Below are 17,456 nucleotides of genomic sequence, written 5' to 3' on the forward strand. Positions count from 1 at the left end.
ATGTATTCTGGAATAATGACTCATTATGTTATTAGGGAGCGTCGTTGATTACTGTTTTTTCTTCACATATTGCAGATCACACCGGACTGATTTTCTAATGCACAGTTACCAACAAATTTGCTTGACCACCATTCCTACTGCCATCACCACTGGAGTGCACTCATAAAAATGATATTAATAACAGTAATATCAAACATTAATCCAGCACTATGACCTTTGCTTTTGCTTATCCGGGCTCAACACACATAGGCCTATATTTTCTGTATTACTTATTTAAGTTTGTGACATCATCAATGAATTTGATAATCTTGTCAAAGATTAAATTAAAAGGGTTTTGTAATCATAATAACAGATTTATATGTTTTAAAAATGAAGTCTAAAGGGATTGGAATAAGCGCACTAAAAAGCATGTGATTTTAATTTCTACGACTGCTCACACAAATCCGTGGATTTACAGAGATATGAAACTGATAATAGTACTACCAGAATGCCTAGTTGGAGGTCTGATAAAAGAGAGGACCGCACCGTAAGATATTGTTTATATCAGGTCAAACGCTAAAATCAAGACTTTCAACTATGCAAACAAATATATATTTACTTGCTTTTTTGCTTGACAACATGCTTATCCTAACTTGTAACATGCATCAAATTCAAAATGATCAAAACAGTTTCTGAGATTAATAGTGCAAAGTAAGGCTTATTCGACTGAGGTCTACAGGAATGATTGTGACAAAGCAATCATTCCTGTAGTATGCAATAACATGCCTTGTATTCCTCTGAACAGGTGCAAGTTATGACATGGTTTGTGGTGTCATTAAAACAGATAATTTCTATACTACAAGAAGATCCTTCCCCAAGTGTCCCTTTACAGACGATTACCATCAACATGTTGTTGAACAGGCCAATTGTCAGTGCAAATCCAAGGCCTCGGTGTTGCTTCTAATCAGAGCATGGCGTGGCCCCTGCCTACCGAGGGGGGCGAGGTTTAAAGGTTCATCCATTAGGCAGAATCATATTTCGTTATTCAGAAGTGGAAACAAAGCCATAAGCTGATTATAGGGTCTCAGCATATGTTATAATAAAACCACATTACTACTTCTATTGGTCATGTTACTACCTAGTTAGTTAATTCCTACCTAGTTACTAAACATTATGTCTATTTTGGACAGAGGGATTTAACAACTCTTAACTGAGTATTCCACGATAGGAAACATATCAACCGCCCTTTGACTCACAAAGCATTAATAGCCTAAAAATCTCCTAGAGACAAATGGAAATACATTAGGATGGATTAGGCTACATGTATGGTGATGTCATACATGCAGTGGCTTGATGGGACTAAAGTGCTCCAAATGAGTGGAATGCGAAATGATAATCGCCTGATCAACAAATATTCCCAGAAATGACAAACCTAATGGTAGGTGGGTGGCCACAATCCAGAAACTGTGATGGGAGTTTAAACAGTGTCTTTTTTGAAAGGTTATATGAAATTCGTCTTACATTTAGAAATGTATTTAACTTAATCCTAGAAATGTACAGTTAAATTGATAAACATTTACAGCTAAACTTCACTCATAACAAGGCCCTATCTAGGACCACCCACCACGCCAGGAGGAATATTTAACATGCTTCATTGCCTATATGATATCAATGTATAATTTTGTCTAGAGGACAACAACAGCTTTATTCAGTTTTATTACATATGCGAGGAGCAGATTGTATACCTGCATGAATTAAAATCTGTTCTATTAAAATACGCACATTCTCAACATTTCTAAATCCTGTGAAGTATTCTGATATTTCACACCAATTGCAACCTTTCTGTCTATAAAGTCCATTTGCATAAATCCCCTCACTGTTTAACCTTTTTATTAAAATGAAGGCGTTCCCGCCACACAAGATAATTGTATTGGCCAAACCTAGCGGTCCCATCCGTTTCCAATGATCTCGAAAAGCTAGAGTCTGATTGAAATGTCCCTTGCTTGGAAAAATCGTCTATTTCTCTCTTCTCCACAACCTCACCTCTCTTTGTTTGTCTGTCCTGCGTCTCTTGCCTTACCAAAGTTTAGCTTTGTTTGGCTTAATCTTTCCATCTTTCAAGTCAAAAAAGGAAACTCAGAGTTGAATATTGTATTGATATAAGAAAGGAAAGTCACTAAATATAATTCTACCTGTAGTTCACTGGCATATAGTCAACAATCAACACTTCAGGAACTGAGGCTTAATGTAAATGTAGCAACACTAAAAATAAGCTAGTTAAATGCCAAGATAAGAATGTTTTCAACGAACCCATTGGGTTCAAAGCTTTAGCTAATGTTCTCTAGCCAGCCAACCGGTCAGCCAAACCAGCTTGCTAAGACAATACAAAAAATGTGATATCTAGAAATGGCTAACACTGAGCTGATAACACAAGTTATAGTTAAATCATTCAAAGCTGCTATTTCTCTAGCTACATATCATGTTTGTCTTCTTTATCCGCAGTCTAGAACTTTACATGATTCCTCATAACACTGTCAGAGGACCTGTGTGAGCGCATGTCTTCGCTAAAGGAAACCAGTGTCAGTACCTGTCTATCTGGCTTCACTGCACACAGTCATCACAACGACAATCATGAAAGCAAAAGGTGTTCTTGAATTCTCCAAAATCGACGCTTTACAAAATGCGTTAATTATCAGTTCAGTTTTATCTGCATATACACACTTATACATTTATGTTTTCCATCAATCAGCTTGACTGGAAACGGGGAGGACTAAAATGTCAAACTCTTGAAGGCTACATCTAACTCCAAAACAAACATAAGAAAACATAAGGATGTTCTAGTGGGTGAGCCACTTCGTTCTCCAGCCCACTGAGAATCCTCATTATGGCAGTTAGGTAGGTGCTCGTGCTTACGCCTTGGATGATTTACACCTTTCTAATGAACTTTCCGCAACCTATAATCTCCCGCAAATAACATACACTTGTCTTGAGAGAACGTGTTCAATAAACCAGAAATGAATGAACCGAAACACACAGATTACCGTTCAGAGAGTCCCCTAGATGGACAGTAACTAGACTTGAGATTGGGAAGATGGGGGCAAAGCCCTCCACACCCTCCTCACACTCCTCAACATGCACAGACAGAACAACAGCTACTTTTTATTTCTTTTTTTTCATTAGGGGTTATACATCAATGAACTGTTTCGGTTTGTCATCCAGACAGTCTAAGCCCTTTGAAGTCATGGTGCACAACTATACACACAACGTGCTTTGAATATCTGTCATGGGAAGCAAGAGCACAGGCCTAACTTTCTTCACAGAAGTTCTAGAACCACTTCAGTGTTTAGACATTGCATTTCCCTTCCTCAATACTTATCCATTCTAGGCAAATCAAAGCTTTTTTCTTTGCTTCATGATGAAAATCTGAAAGACTCCCCGAGTGGTTATTGTTATTAATATGGAAGCGTGATAAGGGAGAGAAAATGATTGGCTATCCTTCGGCCCCTCTCTCTTTCATTCGACTCTGTCTCAAGCTCTGTTCCTCATAACAAGTCCACAAAGGCTGAGATTGTTAGGAGAAAAGGTGACTGAGCCCTCACAGGACCACCTCATTATATTGATCAAAAGAAGGAGAAATCTGATCCCAAAGCACTGTTCCAAGGCCGGTTTTTGTGTTTACATCTGAATTATTGAAATTAGGGTTAAATTAAAGTCTGAATCTGGAACAGCACATTTTGGCAGCCAGTGCCTTGATACCCCAGGGACACTCCAAGTGACTGGGCTAATCAGACCTGTGTGGAGTATAGGGGAACAGCGCTACGCTGCTGAGCAAAACAATTTCATTGTCAAATAAAAAAGATTTCCATCGTACATAATGTCATGGAAGATGTTGTGTTATACTAGAGCAGTCCTTTTCGGTTTTGTCTCCGCATATTGAAAAATATAACTTGAGTCCCACAAAATGGTATGTAATGTTACATATAACATTTTCAACTATACTATTTCATGTGTAGAAACACCTTAAGACGTGTTACTATCCTGAGAGCATTACTGTTTCTAAAAGGACCTATTTTGGTGTTTTTGGAACCTCTGTTCATGTTATCTGATTCTCAGTCAAAAGATTGCAAAAGAAAAACAGGGTGGTCACATCCAAGTCCATACACAACAAAGTTTGATAAAAAAAAAAAAAGTGAACCAGTGATTTAATGTCATTTTGATTGAGTAAAACAATTACTCACAATTTTTTTTTTTTTAAGAGCAGTGGGAACGAAGGAGAGTAGAGGAAAGTCAGAGCCACCTACGTACAAACACGCTGTCCCTCCCCGTAGACCCTGTCCCCAACTCCGCGAGACCTCGACTAATTTCATTTTGGGTTTTTTAATTATTTTACAGTGCCGGGTCAGGAGAAGCGTCTCCAGCTGTCACCCAGGCAGGCCCAGGCCCACCGTGCTGCTGAGCTAAGACAGGATTAGACAAAATGAGGAGAGCCCAGTCTGCATGCCGGCCCCACTCTGTTCTGCTCCCAATCATCTTACTGCTCTGCCCTCCTCTCCTCTTAGCCTCCCTGGCTCCACCAACACTTCTTCTGGATCCAGAGCCCATCTCCTGCTGAGCTCACCCCACAGCAGACCAGAACCAGCCACTGGCAGAACACTCACAGGGGCTCATCCACGCACGGTTCTGGTAGTCTAAACCACACAGAATATGAAGGTAATTAACTGGAGAAATCTTAATGAACACATGTTCAAAAATAGTTGTATATGTAAATGTAATAAACATCCAAGAAGCTGAGTCCTATTACACTTTACAGCACCCAATCAATTAAATGTTCCATCAGCTAATCAAACTCCTAGCTTAACTGCCTTTTTCTAAATGAATTCTCAATTGCAACATTTCCTATCCCCAGTACAAAATACATCTGCCAGTGTTTTAGCTTGGAAACCGAGCCAGCAAACACATTAACGGGATATAAAGTGTTGAAGGGGTGATGCTTTCTGGAGGTTTGAGTCAGTAGGACAGACTACGGAGACCAGACAAGACAACCTATCCAAAGGAATCTCTCTGAAGGCCAAGCCAGGCTTAGAGGTAGGAGTCTGATATCTGAAGTGAAATCTTACTAGGATAGTCAAATCTTACTTATTAGGCTAATTTGACAGTTTTCCGATGTGTTCTATGCCTCTGATTAGACAGCCTCCTCTAATCCCCATCCCCCACCACCTGTTAGTGCCTGCTTTGCTAGCCGGCACTCTCTCCTGAGACCATATGGGGTGGTTGCTGGGGCTGGGCAACAAGGGAGTAGTTGGGTATAGGGACAGATGCAGCTTCTTCCCTCCCCTCTCCCATCCCCCCAACTCTCTAACCCACCTGTTTGTGGCGCAGACGAGGGCCGAGTGGCCGGACGCGTGCCATACCAGTGGCTTGGCCACCGGTTCTTATCCCACCCCAGACAAAGGGGTATTTAGGCAGGCCGGGGGCAGCCTGCCTGCCCAGGGGGAACACAATGCCATGAGGCTGGCAGGACCGTGGCCGCAGGCTCCGGGAATCACATGCCCGCTTGTGTGTGTGAGCGTCAGGGGGCATCTGTTCTGTGTGTGTCACCGAGGTATTATGCCACAGAGGGGGTGGGGGAGGTTAAGGGATGGGGGGGTTAAAAACAATTGTATCCATTATGATTAAACGCGGTCCACACAGAAATGCATTGTGGGATCTCCAATGTGGATGCAAACGCTGCTCTCCATTACTGTGGTTTCATAGTGCAGTTAAAGGGTATTCGTCTGTTCTCTGATTTTCTTTATGATTCCTATCTGCTATTAAAAGTACAGAGTAAGAGCTAAGAAACTATCATAACCTGTTTACTGGCACAGAATCAGCAATAGGTTAATGTATACTGATTAAAATACACTGAATGGCTAATATATAGTGTTGTTTTCAACATTTGTGACCCTTCACTCAGCCTGCCTAACAAGTTCCCTAGTCAAAACTTTACAGGCTGTTTCCCTTAGTCTGTAACCTGGAATATTCAGCCTCTCTTTCAAGACCTGAACTGGCCATTTGCCTGCTGATACTAGAGATGTTGACCCAAGGATGTAGACTTTGTGTAGTTTCAGCAATGTATGCCAATTCTGAGCAGAATGATATGGATGTAATCCCATATAGAAACAGCTAGCATCTACAGACGGAATAATCGACACAGCCCCCCCGGAGTTTTGCAAGTGGGAAGACAATTGTCAGAACTGTATCAGGTTCCTGTTTGCAGTGCAAACGCATATTGCGCGAATTTCCCTTGATTGGCTTCCACAAAATGTGCGTAGTACATCTCGAAGATGCCGATGTAAATTCAAATGCTATGGAAATGATGATAAGTCTATCTAGTGTTTTATTTTCTCTCTCGTAATGTAACTAAGCCCCAGGGGCCACTGAGGTCAAGACCCTCTTTGCTTTGGTGAGGATCTTTCCCCAAAATCAACAGAATGTTTTTTTTTATACATAGTTATCGCCATAACCTTGAATATATATATTTAAAAAAAACTGTTAGTGAGTGCTTTTCTTCTTCTTTGGTAATTGGTATTTCAATTCAACCTGCCATAATAAAATAATGAAAAATGTACATTGTGGTAATAACTTGGTTGACCTGTGTAAGAGGACTTATAAGTCAGTCTAGACTGTGTTACATCATTAAGAGGGCATGCTGTGTTTGTGTATTGCTCTCATGAATATTGTCGCCGCCAATCAACAACAGCCTGTCCTCTATGGCACAGTTACACCGCTCTGACCTACAACAAGCCCTCGTGTTTTTAGCAGTGGTTTGGCCTACTTTCAGAAACAACAACCCATTTGTTTTGTTTATTCATTTCCATGAAAAAGAAAGAAAAAGAGCGCCAAATGGAGGGACAGCTGAAGCATGAGGAGTTCAACCACAAAAACACGACTGACAACAATGGCGACAACAATGGTGACACCCAAAAGAGCTAAAAAAACAGTACCCACATAAATCAAACAACAACAAAATGCAGCTGTGCATTTAACACTGCATTAGCCCAGTGTAAAGTATACTAGTTGCCAGTGAATACTAAACACTGAACCAAAGATAAGAGGACAATAAAATAAAAGTGTTAAACAGTCCAGGGTTTTCTTAGATAGGAGCAGTTTTGATGAGCGTATGAACACCAACCGAAGTGTTTGTCACAGGAGACAGCAGGTCCTCAAATTGAATCAGCCTCCCTCCTCCCCGGACAAGTAAGAATGCTACAGTTTACTAATGAGTGCAGGCCATAGCTTTAAGAGTCTTTAATTAGTGGCACACTGACCAAGGGGAGGGTTGGACGGGGGCACACTGAGGAGAAGGAAGCGGCGGGGGGGGGGGGGGGGGGGTTGCACTGTAAATGAAGCAAACAAGAAACCTACTGTTCCACACCCCTAACATCTTTTAATTGAATTAATTTAGCTGACGCTTGTACAGAGCAATGTTCATAGCACGGACTGATTGCGTACGTTTAGTACTCTAATTGAGACTAATTAGTCAATTGGAAGAGAGGGATGATTAGTTGGCCATGATAATATGAGAACACATTGGACATTGCCCTTAAGTGTCATGGGATTCTTAGAAAATGCAGAGCGTGAGGGCACCTGTTTAATGTCCCTTATGAAGGTCGGCACACCACTCAGGGCAATGTCCAATTCACTGCCCTGGAGCATTGGAATTTGATCTTTCGACTAGAGGGAAGAGTGCCCCCTACTGGCTCTCCAACACTACTCCCAGCAGCATCTGGTCTCCATTTCGACCAGGTCTGACCCTGCTTAGCTTCAGAGGCAAACCAGCAGTGGGATGGAGGACGCTGTTTGCTACCAACAGTCATTTACATGTGTACCGGTTACACCCCCAGAACTCTACTGACCCTTGGACATTTAACGACATTCATTTGGAAAACAAACACTGTAGGCGAATAGGTTTTTAAATGATAGGAGGGATGCTCTTTCATACCAAATTGATTATTAAATTAAGGTTGTGACACGGACATGTGGTCAAGGTTATGTTATTGACTCCGACCAGCCCGACTCAATGAAACACTGTACGTGTGACGAACAAGCAGAGACATCGTGTTTGACTTGAATTAGCAGTGCTCCCACAGGAGGGCAGTGGGACCGTTCCCCAGAGACAGAACGTGTGTGTAGAATATTAACAGGGGATCACTGGTGACCAGTGGGTCAGGGCCTGGGCGGGGGGGACGGCTGGGGACATTCCTGCAGCAGGTCTTTAATAAGATGTGTCTGGACATGCCCCCAGCAAGAGTAAGGACAACCAGGCACACTTCTAGCACATAAGCGGCACGGTCCTGGCCAGAGTGTGTTTGTGTTGCGGGAGGTGTGGGATGGGTTTGGCGGGAGTTGATGGGGGTCCTAGATGGGTTAATGGGAAGCTTAGCATCAGGATTACAATGCCATAGTGCCGGTTTGGGATTGAGTAGTGATTACCTCAAACTCCCGCCCACCGCACCCCTCCCCCTCCCCAGGTTCAACAACACCATCCCTGAGGATGGGTGTGGCCGCTCCCACCACTCACCCAGAGTCTAGGCACATGGTCAGTCAACCACTGTTGACCTCAACAGCAGGAGAAACACCACCTGTGTATGTCTATTATCACTTCAACCCCACCCCACCCCCCATCACATCCCTCCATCAGGGCCACTCAGAGCTGAGGGACTAATCTGTTTGTGAAACGTGCGTCCTGCCACTGCCCGACTGCCCCCACCCCCCCACCCCACGGCGCCTGGCCACCACAGGCCAAGCCCCGGCCAGCCAGCCAGCCAGCGAGAGAGGGAGATTGAAATGTTAAGGGCAGGACGACAGCTACACTAATTAAATTCCCCAGGTTAATCCCTGCAGACCCCCTCATCACACTCTCCAGCCAGTCCTTGCAAGCTGAGGGAGGAAGAGATGCCGGAGAACGACAAACAATAAGCATGATTCAAAAGCAGTAGTGTTGCAAAAGATCCAAACAAGAAAGAAGGTAATACAAAACAAGTGAATTAACACTGAATCAATATATTGCAGAACGGCAGGGTTGGAATTTTGAAGGCCTATCGTATTAGACCCATTTGATAGAAAGCATGTTTGTAAACAAGTACTTAAAAAAATCACATAAAACAGGACACAGAGACAAACGCCTATCACTAATGACAGCTATGATAATATGACCCAACTGTTAATATGTGCATGATAAATGTCCTGAACAACACCTAACCAGTGTCTCATTTGACTGCATACTGTAGCTGTGTAGTCAAATGAGACTACACAGCTACCCCCCCCCCCCCCGTATATATGCCCTCTAACCTGATTTTAGCCAGGGGCGTGACGCCCTGCACATCGCCCACTGAGATGGGGCTTGGCCCCGTCATTCTCCCAGCATTTATTGCTTATAAGTGGCCTTTGTGTGTGACCCTGTGCCCCCTAACACGGGGGGAAGAGACACCCAGGAAGGGTGTTTTAGGTGACCTCATCACCCCCTTTAAGAGGCGTAAAATTTGCCTCTTTGCCTCTCAAATGATGCTAACCAAGCTGTTGGAGACAGACATTGTAGGGATTCAAGCATTCGGGCTAGTAAATGACAGTTCTGCCCTCAACCCTGAGAATGTAGTTAAACAGCATAATCAACAAAAATAACAATTGCATTTATTATTTGTGTCATTCAGTCAAAGCAATACCTCTGTGACCTCTGGTTACAGTGAACCAGACCTCTGTGGTTACAGTGAATCAGACCTCTGTGGTTACAGTGAACCAGACCTCTGTGGTTACAGTGAACCTGACTTCTGTGGTTACAGTGAATCAGACCTCTGTGGTTACAGTGAATCAGACCTCTGGTTACAGTGGACCAGACCTCTATGGTTACAGTGAATCAGATCTCTGTAGTTACAGTGGACCAGTCCTCTGTGGTTACAGTGGATCAGACATCTGTGGTTACAGTGAACCAGACCTCTGTGGTTACAGTGGACCAGACCTCTTTGGTTACAGTGAAGCAGACTTCTGTGGTAACAGTGAACCAGACCTCTGTGGTTACTGTGAATCAGACCTCTGGTTACAGTGGACCAGACCTCTGTGGTTACTGTGAATCAGACCTCTGGTTACAGTGGACCAGACCTCTGTGGTTACTGTGAATCAGACCTCTGTGGTTACAGTGAACCAGACCTCTGTGGTTACAGTGGACCAGACCTCTTTGGTTACAGTGAATCAGACCTTTGGGGTTACAGTGGACCAGACCTCTGTGGTTACTGTGAATCAGACCTCTGTGGTTACAGTGAACCAGACCTCTGTGGTTACAGTGGACCAGACCTCTTTGGTTACAGTGAATCAGATCTCTGTGGTTACAGTGGACCAGACCTCTGTGGTTACTGTGAATCAGACCTCTGTGGTTACAGTGAATCAGACCTCTGTGGTTACAGTGAACCAGACCTCTGTGGTTACAGTGGACCAGACCTCTTTGGTTACAGTGAATCAGATCTCTGTGGTTACAGTGGACCAGACCTCTGTGGTTACTGTGAATCAGACCTCTGTGGTTACAGTGGACCAAACCTCTGTGGTTAATGTGAATCAGACCTCTGTAGTTACAGTGGACCAGACCTCTGTGGTTACAGTGAATCAGACCTCTGGGGTTAAAGTGGACCAGACCTCTGTGGTTACAGTGAATCCGACCTTTGGGGTTACATTGGACCAGACCTCTGTGGTTACAGTGAATCCGACCTTTGGGGTTACATTGGACCAGACCTGGTCACAGGTCTCACTAACATTGTAATTAATCTACGATTCACACCATGGACTGTTAAAGACGTAACACAGGAAGTATAGTGGTGGTGGGCATCTACAAAGTAGATGTGATGAGTAAGGGAACGTGTAGGCTTAAAGTCTGGGTGCGGTGTGTTGTCATATGTGGGTGTAAAATACAGTGGGTGTGTTGCATCACAGCCAGCATGTGTCTGCATTGTGGCTTTGCTCAGAGGTGTAATGCCTGATTAGGGGATTACAGGAAAGTACTTCTTTGCAGTTCTGTGAGAAACAATTATTAACATGTTGGTGTCTCTAATCCTGGATAAACACAGCTTTTCAAGAACAACAGCCAGACTCTTTCTTTCCTTTTTTTTTTTTTTTTTTAAATCCGCGTCTAAACCCCATAGTCACTTGAACTCCAAAGCTTAACTAATACCAGAGGAGAAGACGGGGCAGTGGCATGGAACCCTGTCATTTCAGAGGTGCTGCTGACTCTGCTCCTGGAGGAACACACAGCTGGCCAGCAGGAGCTAATATGTAGGGAAAAATCCATCTTTAGCTTTGGGAGAGGAGGGCATTGTTGTTGAGTACTGCATGTTGAAAGGGCATTATGTAGAACATGTTCACAGCCTATAATCTTTTGTTTGTACACTTCTCAAGTAATCTGTTTTCTAGTAATAGCCTATTTCCTAAGTTTCCCTGCTGAAAATCATGCGGATGACAGATCCAGGTAGGGAAATACTACTAAATAAACCACTTTGAACTCTTAATATTTTATCTGAATACTGATTCCAGTGTAAGTAGACTGATTTAACAACACTTTCATCATTTATTTAATACAGTATAAACAGTATAATTTTTTTTTTACTTACATGCAGGTATAGTGAGCCTTTGATATGAATACAAACCTTAGTCAGCATGTTTGAACACACAAACTTTAAAACTCGATCCCTGAAGCGTTGCTACCAGCTCTGACATATCACAAAGACAGGCAGACAAATCAACCATGGTCTACACCATATTACTACAACACATTCTCTAGATTAACAGCTGACCAGTCACTATACCGGCCACTATCAGGCTCTCTGAAGTGTCCATCTCACCACAGGTTTCTCCCGCTGTCACAGATTCCTTCCAATGTTGTTTCCAGGTACAGAAGGAGTCTTTTAAACTAAAAACTCAGACAGACATGGAGCCAGATAGGAAAGTACACACTAGATGTAGTGAATCAGCAGGACAAATCCCCAAAGGGAGAGGAAGCCTAGTGGCCAGGCAGTAGAAGCGTAAGGTATGAGATGAAACTGGGATGGTATTTTCTAGTTAATAAATGATAATAATAATAAATAAAGGGAGAGGAAGCCTAGTGGCCGGGCAGTAGAAACGTAAAATATGAGATGGAACTGGGATGGTATTTTCTAGTTAATAATTAATAATAAATAAAGGGAGAGGAAGCCTAGTGGCCGGGCAGTAGAACCATAAGGTATGAGATGGAACTGGGGTGGTATTTTCTAGTTTAAAAATAACTAAATAAAGGGAGAGGAAGCCTAGTGGATGATCTCAATACCACTTCCTGTTACAAAACATGAATATAACGGCGTGCACTATCTTCTTTAGAGTAAAAACTGCCAAAGATTCATAATACTGCATTGATTGAAAGGATTTCAGGCTTAAAAGTTATTGCACGCACACTTCACAAGGTGGGAGTTTCTTAACCGAAACATGCTAGAATGCGCCAGTATTGCTCAATGGGATGTCACCAGCTAATGCTTGGCTCCACCCACTGCTTCAATAGCTTCACCTAGGAAATGACGTCTTGGTGACTATCTGGTTTTAGTTATATAAGAGTCTTTGCTACATGTGTAAGACATTTCTAAGGCATACTAAGAAATACTGTATTTCAAATGAAATTACATTGATTTAACCCTAACCTAATTATAGATTATCAGCACAACCTCTAAGAACCATACCCGCTGAAATCCTCCAGGGTTTTCTACCTTTCTAGTGTCCAGTCCTCTGGTTCCTGTGCAGGGGGAGTAGGGCTGAGCCTTGCCCTGAAGTGAGTGTGGTAGGGGAGGAGTGGGGGTGATTCTGGTGCCCATCTGGCAGGGCAGGGTTTAGCCCTAATCCCAGAGCCCCTCAACAGGGGAGCGCTGGACAGCTGATCAGAACCCCCACTGGTCCCTATGTGCTGTTCTCCTACTCCTCAGCACACAGTCAGACTGCCACAGAAACCAGAGCAACAACAAAACAAAAAAACATGTCCTTAACTAATGGAAACTGACATAGGGAACTTCACGTTAGGTGTTCATGGTCCAGTGCACATGAATACCACCATAAACCCTTGTAGAATGGCTACCCATGAACCCCCATCATACATCCAGTCAACAACACAGTTCTGTCTGACTGGGATTACCAGCTGTACACAAACATTCACTGTGATAAAGAAAAGGAAAATATGATCCTGACAAACACCGACAGGCAGAGGAGAGAGACACTTTGTCACATACAGAGGGCACAGACTGGTGTTTGGTGAGGCAATATGCAGTAACACATTTGTCACATCCACACGTAGAGGCAGGGTAAACATGCACACACACACACACACAATTACAAAAACATAGACGGATAGGCAAACACACAAAGACACCCAGAAGCAGTCAGCCAGTCACACGCACCACACACACCTAGCTACAGATAATCCTCTAGACACAGACTGGAACATACACGCGCACACACGTCCACACGCTAGCAAGCAGAAACACACATCCACACGGCGTCATTATGTTTATCACTCAGAACCAGCCCACCGACAGCCATCACTCTGATTCCCTTTTTCTGTTTCGATTCGTTTTGCTTTAATCCTCCCTTGTTTGTGCACATCTGCAAGCACTGCAGCAGCATAGAGACAGACAGAGAGGGAGAGAGAGAGAGACAGAGAAGCCGAGAGAAAACAGCACAGGATGTACTCTCACTCCAGCACCTCTGGTCCCGGTACCAAGGGCTCCGTCAACAGCGGCAGACAGGCATATCTGCTAGCCCAGAGAGAAGCACCCTGTCCCAGCCATGGAGCTTCCGCCAGACCCGCAGGCCCTGGTAATCACTGCACAGTCAAACACCCAGTCACAGAGGCTCAAACACCAACACAACATTTCAGGCTTTTTACACAGTATTACAGCACATCTTAGTATCCCATTCAAGTCCCTCTATTAGCTCAATTGGATAGTGGGATTTCCATTTGTAAATTGGGGGATTTTAGATTAGCTTGTCTGTCTGTCAGTGGTGAAATGCCTCCCCTGAGACAGTGAATTATGTGACCAATCACATGTGAATCTAGGCTTATGCATGTTCCTGCTATGCATGACTGAGTGGTGTGGAGTGAAAGAACAACAGTCAACTTTAACCTGTCTACTGCGTGTTGAGGATTAACGTGAGCCAATTCCTCAGACATGTTGGGAGTGCATTCACAAATGTACTGATATACACTCTGAATACGATTCAGGGCTAAACTGAGATTGCTCTTTTGATATTACTGTTACTGCATACTCACCAACTTCCAGCTGCATTATGCAGATACACAGTCAGCCGACAGGATTCGAGGGTTTGAATCACACTTCTTCCCCGGGCTTCTCATTCAGACATGAAGTGAGGAGAGAGAGAGAGGAGAGGCACCCCAACCGAGCCGAGAGACGCTGCAAATTCAGAAAATGCCTCCCTATGTCCTAAATGGAGGCCGAGCTCTTTAATGTGGCACAAAATTAGAACCTGAGGGAGGAAGTGTGGCCGGCTTGATTGGTGAAACCCCTCCTGGCCTGCTCCGCGCCAACCCCCTCCCACAGCCGCTCAAAGCAAACAGAGATATTATCTCATACCCAGTGGCAGGCTCTTGTATGGGGGAAATGGAGAGACCCCTTGAAGGGCCCAGGGGCATCCATAAAGGTGCCTAATACGTCAGTTTACTCCTCAATTATTTAAATAGATCTAAGAAGAGAGCGCAGAAAGGGCCTCTTTCTGCCTCCGTAGTGAATGTGGAGAAAGACCTTTCTCTACGGTAGCCATTTTCAATTATGCTCTGCACCGCCGTCTTTGATATGAGGAAGTTGAGTGGTGGCGAGGGGCTATACCAAATAAACAAATGTGTGCACAGAAGATAACAACGGGAATTTAGGGTACAATTCAGCTCACCAAACAGAATCCCAAGAGGTTATTTACTATACTGAAAAAACTAAAACACACACTAAAAACAGACAAAAGCGAAGCCCATACACCTGTCAGTGTAGCTTTAGGGCAGATATGTACTATGGCGTCCCACTGTAAGAACCCTTTGTCCAAAACTCCTTTTGTCCTCCATGCCCCTGGCTATCAAGGTCCTTGTCCCTGCCCACCTCAACAGCCTGGACAGAGGAAAATGGCTCCGGTCCTATCAGCCAGGCACCAACAGCCTCCAATTCCCTGCTGGTGTCGAAGTCCAGCCAGGCTGGGCCAGACCTCACCTAGGCTAGGGCAAGCCAGCCCATCGAAGGAATGCCGGCGCAGGGGAAAGAGAATAGTGTCGGTTCAAGATTGATCCTGGAAATGTAGATGGCCAAATCCCTTAAAACCCAGACACCAAATCTCTTACATATATGTCCATGTTTTTGAGAGCGTTACTGACAATGAGGATGATGATTGTGGAAGTGCAGTCACAGTTCTGATGCTGAGGTACCTTGGGACCCAGTGAAGGATTCTCTTGTTCCAACGACCAGCTCTTTCAATAAGCTCCATATCAACACCAGCAACAACAGCAGCTCATGTGACAACATAACGTATTTCAGGACAAAGACATGGGTAAAGTCCTCATTAAAACAATGACCCGTTTAACACAGACAGGGACACTTAAAGGCAGAGAATACACATTTGGGTACTGCAGAACAGGAATCACAAAGACAATAGATAGAACAGAACTGCACCTGTACAAACAGACACTTCACAAACACACTTCCAAACAATGGCTGTAACACCCTGGCAAGCTCAACCAACAAGGTACTTCACACTCAACAACATTCCCACAGACAATTGTTACCAGTAGTACATACTGGAATACATTGTTCCATTTGAATGTGGCTGGTTGGTCTTAAAGCACAATAACAACCAATGACAAAAGCGGGAACACCTTGGATACACCTGCTAGTCCGTTACTAAGGCACTTTGGGGCCCATCAGTACAGTCAACTCCACACTGTCATCTATAAGACCTGCAGAGCAAAACCAACTGTCAAGAGACGCTGCATTAGATAAACCTGCAAGTATGGATGAATAACAAGAACAATCCTGGGCTAAAAATATGTCAACTTCAGTCACGGGCATTGGCCATGATCACAGAAATGGGTGGTGCAGAGAAAACACCCTTGAAACAGGTTTCCCTGCTTAGGAAACTGATCGGCAGGGAAGTTTTTCAGAGTGTAAGATGCTGCAAATTCTGTGGCCAGCTCAGTACATTATGCTTCTCCCACCCCCCCATTCTGTTCCTAAACACCAACCCCCTACCCCCCTCCAACCTTCTCCAACCAGCCAGAGGAGAGGAGATAGGCCCAGTTGCTAAAGCTCTCTTTTCAGCCCCTGCTACCGTTCGGTCTATCTGAGATCCACAGCAAGCGGAGGTGTCGCTTTTCCGCTGGCATTTCGGACAGTATCTACTTATAGACGGGAGAAAAAGAGAAAAGAAAAACAGAAGGGGTATTATCAGGGAGGGATGAGAGCAGCAAAGGCATTTTGTCTTTTTATTCCCCTCCTAAGCCCTGGGCTTTGCTCCCAATCCGATTGGTCGATACGGCCAGGGATGTAAATGAAATGCAAAGAGGAATAAGGCTGGCATCCCATCTCCAGTATGTGCCCCCGTGCCCCCCTCCCTCTCTCTCTCTCCTGCTCTGTAGCTATTCTCTTTCTCTGGTTGTTTAAAGTGTTCTCTCTGTCTCCCATTCACAGGCTTCCATCTCGTCTCTTTCTCCCTCTCTCTCTCCTCCCGCTCCCTCTCTCCCTGGCTGGGCTCACAGCTCTTATCTCCTCAGACGCCCCACATTCCAGCGTTGCTGTGGCTCCCTGCCTGCATCCGTGGTCACGGCGATTCCACGGGTTCCTACAATCCTTGGGCTGCTTGCTGATTTGGGGTGGGCAACTGACTCTCAGAGACAGGGGGCGGGAGGGAGAGAGACAGGGGGAGAGAGGGATGAGGAAATGGGTGAGGGAGGGAGAGACAGGAGAGGGATGAGGAAGAGGGTGAGGGAGGGAAGACAGGCAGACAGAGGGGAGGACAGGGGAGGAGATTAAAAGAGAGACAGCAGACTCGAGAGGAGAAAACGCTAATTAAACAGTCAGGTTTTCTCACCTTACAGAGAAACACACTCAAACAATTGTACTAGAGATTGATACATATTTTTCCCCACACATTTTTTTTATATTTTCATGTAAAATTAATCTGAGAAAAATGAATCTTTTATACAGTATTTAAATTCGTGGACATTAGAAAACCCTTTCTGAGACAGAAGAACATTCTCTGCCAAACCCATTCTCAGCCCTGTGGACAGAGTAGAGAATGGTTTGCGTTTGCAGAAGACTGGAGTAACAATTACTTTATTGTCTGTCCATCCCACCCAATGAGAAATACGCGCAGATGACCAGCCATGACACAGGCTTTGCTGGGTGTACAATAGAACGGACATGAACCTGAAAGGAAATCAGTGCAAC

The sequence above is a fragment of the Esox lucius genome, chromosome 15 (assembly GCF_011004845.1).
Source record: "Esox lucius isolate fEsoLuc1 chromosome 15, fEsoLuc1.pri, whole genome shotgun sequence".
In the NCBI taxonomy this organism is placed as follows: Eukaryota; Metazoa; Chordata; class Actinopteri; order Esociformes; family Esocidae; genus Esox; species Esox lucius.